This window comes from Onychomys torridus, chromosome 9 (assembly GCF_903995425.1).
Source record: "Onychomys torridus chromosome 9, mOncTor1.1, whole genome shotgun sequence".
Classification (NCBI taxonomy): domain Eukaryota; kingdom Metazoa; phylum Chordata; class Mammalia; order Rodentia; family Cricetidae; genus Onychomys; species Onychomys torridus.
The window spans coordinates 25,983,819-25,987,262 of NC_050451.1; positions in this window are offsets into that span (position 1 = coordinate 25,983,819).

Here is a 3,444-nt window from a genome sequence, read left to right on the forward strand (position 1 = left end):
CTCTGTAGTTGCTCACCTACAACTACCAGGACTGAACTCCATTCCATCTTCTATAAAGGGAGGCCAATTACTCTTTGGCTTAAATTTCATCACTAGACTGACACCCTGCAACTCCCTACTTGATATATTTAGAAATATTCAGGGCTGGAGAGATGGCTCAGCGGTTAAGAGCACTGGCTGTTCTTCCAGAGGTCCTGAGTTCAATTTCCATCAACCACATGGTGGCTCACAACCACCTGTAATGAGATCTGGCGCCCTCTTCTGGCCTGCAGGGACACATGCAGGCAGAACACTGTATACATAATAAATAAATAACAAATCTTAAAAAAAAAAGAAATATTGAAATAATCTCTGAGAGATTTAATATGATTCCCACCTTTGGAAAAATGTACAATGATAATCAGAATTCAAGAGTAAGCTGACTCTACACCTACTCATCCCAGAATGTGGAGAAGATAAAGTCCATGAAAGAAACCAGATTCATTCCTTAGCCATCTGGATACAAGACACCTTACTGTGTCCCAGGCTGATTAAGTCTATGCAAAATTGTTGCTTCACCTAGAAGACTGGCTTCTAGGGAATTTCTTGACCATTCTACTTGCTAAGAGTCTATGTTAGCCTTCAAAGAATTTCAGAGAATGTAAACACCTCCAGCCAAGACACCCTATATCTATAGGACAAATGAACCTCCCTGTTGTCTTATAAAGTAGAAACCCCACTCCATGTTTTTCTTTATGCAAAAACTCAGACTTAATTCTTAGCATGGCAAGAGCTATTTTAGAACCATACAGTTAAATTTTCCGAAAACCACACATGCATGCTCAAGCTCTGGCAGTCATCAAGGCAACAACATTAGCTTACTCATATAGAGGAATTTTAAGTGTCCTCTCATGTGTTCCTGCCAGGTAGATGGTAATTTAGCCTCATTCTTTATCTCTTTGTTCAACCAGAACACAACTAGGTCACAATTTCTTGGGCAATCATGAAAAGCAGACACAGCTTTTGCTGTGCCAGTGAGTCAGGAGTTCAGTGGTTGCTGGGTGATGCTATAGCTGTCTCAATGCCTGCCTGACAGATCCCTGATGAGACTGGACTCCTCCCTACCTGAATGAATGTATGCATTGGCTCCCTGAATACTGAACTGATTTCCAGGATGGACTTTGTCGTGTGACAGTGAATCTGCATCTCTTATCCCAAGCTTGCCTCTTTTCTGGAGTGTGATGATTCTCTCTGTAGATATTTAACACTTGGATTTGCTGCCTTTCTCCATTTTAATTCAACAACATGTATGCCAGTATGGATGGTGCTGGCCTTCTCCTCCTCCCTACTGGAACTGAGAGAAACATCACCTCCCAATTTCAATGGGAAGTCAAAGCAGGACAGGTTTCCGCACTGTGTTGTGTCAGCAAGATAATTTGTAATTCATTACATTATTCTCTGTGTATGTCTTTATTTATAGATAATTGGTTGCGTCTCATTTACTTATAAGAGTGCAGTGCAATTTCAAAGCAACTGAGTTTGCCCAAAACAACATTATTAGTACTTACAGATGTACTGTCAAGGGAGATTTTGGCACCAGTGCTTTTTAAAAGCCACTGTAATTTCAACCACTGGACAATCACCGATTGTCATGGACAGCGAAGGCAGACAAGATGGGACAAGTCTGCCTGTTTGTTCTTTGCTCTAGTCTGCAAAAGATGCCCTTTAAAACCTACTCCACCAGCCCCAGAGAGGGTCTGCCCTTCGCACAAACAGCTTCCAGTGAGAAAGACTCAAGGGATTCATAAAAGGATTCTGGGGGAAGAGGTAGCCTTGAACTTCAGCTTGCGGGATTTAGTCTGGATTCCCATGAAGAGGAGGTCTCACTAACAGTAATGAAATTGTTTGCCCATCCTCCTTCAGTCACCCCCAATTGATATGAACACAGATTTCCTTTAGCATGGTGAGTAAGAGACAATTGTTATTGTTTGTTTTCTTACTTTTTATCTGTTTGGGGGCCTGCCACCTGTAGTTAGGAATCTTAAAGAGTTTTGTTAATAAAACTCAAACCCGAGGCCAGTTATTGGGGAAGATCAGAGAAGCAGAACAAGCCACAGCTATCTCACCTTGCTAGTTCCTCAGGTGATCCTGTTTCCTCAGGCTGGAAGCTTCTGAGTCCTCCTCCACATGAATCTCAGCTGAACTGTGTTGCTCCAAAGCTTAACTACATGCTTTTTCCTCTTTAGTTCCTGGTCCTCACACCTTATATACCTTTTTCTTTCTGCCCCCACTCCCTGGGATTAAAGGCGTGGGTCACCATGCTTAGCTGTTTCTAAAGTAGCCTTGAACTCAGAGATCTGGCTAGCTCTGCCTTCCAAGTGCTGGGATTAAAGGTGTGTACCACCACCACCCAACTTCTGTTATGGCTTACTCTTCCCATTTTCTAGCCACCATTTCTGGCTCTGTTCTAGTGGCTGTCTGTTCTCTGACCGCAGATATGTTTATTTTGGGAACACACAATATTTCAGGGAACACAATACCCACCACAGCCACCCATTTCCCAAATAAATCACATATGGAGGCTTATTCTTTTTTTTTTTTTTTCCACAGAGCTGAGGACTGAACCCAGGGCCTTGCGCTTGCTAGGCAAGCGCTCTAACCACTGAGCTAAATCCCCAGCCCCCAGAGGGCTTATTCTTAATTATGAATGTGAGGCCTTAGTTTTGCTTGCTTCTTGCCAGCTTTTCTTAATCTAAATTAACCCACATGTCTTTTGCCTCTGGATGTTTACCTTTCTCTATTTTTGTAAACCTTTCTTTCTTATTCCATTGCTGGATGTGTAGCTGGGTGGCTGACTTCTGATGTACTCCTCCTTCTCTCGCTCCTAGATCTCCCTCTCCCAGATTTCTCCTTCTATATATTCTCTCTGTCTGCCATCCCCACCTATACTTTCTCTTGCCTCACTATTAGCCATTCAGCTCTTTATTAGATCATCAGGTGTTTTAGACAGGCACAGTAACACAGCTTCACAGAGTTAAACAAATGCAACATAAAAAAAAGTAACACACCTTAAAATAATATTCCCCAACATTCCCCCTTTTATTTCTAAACACAAATGAAAGGTTTTAACTTTAACATAGTGAGTCTTTATACAATAAGAACAATTATCAACTAAAGATTACATTTCCAATGACTGAATTCAAATTCATCTGTATCTGGTAAATTTAAAGAAAATATTCTATAATCTATCCTATCTTAGTAAATCAAATTTTGTACCTAATTTGCTTTCTATCTTATCTAAGGAATACTGCAACTATAACTATCTAGTCTTCAACTCCATCAAAGGTCCCCAAAGGATATAATATTATTTAAGTAAACAAAAAGTATATTGCAAACAACTTCCAAAATCTCTAGAAATAATAGAGACATCTGACTGCCTGGACAGTCACTGAAAATTCTCTGCAA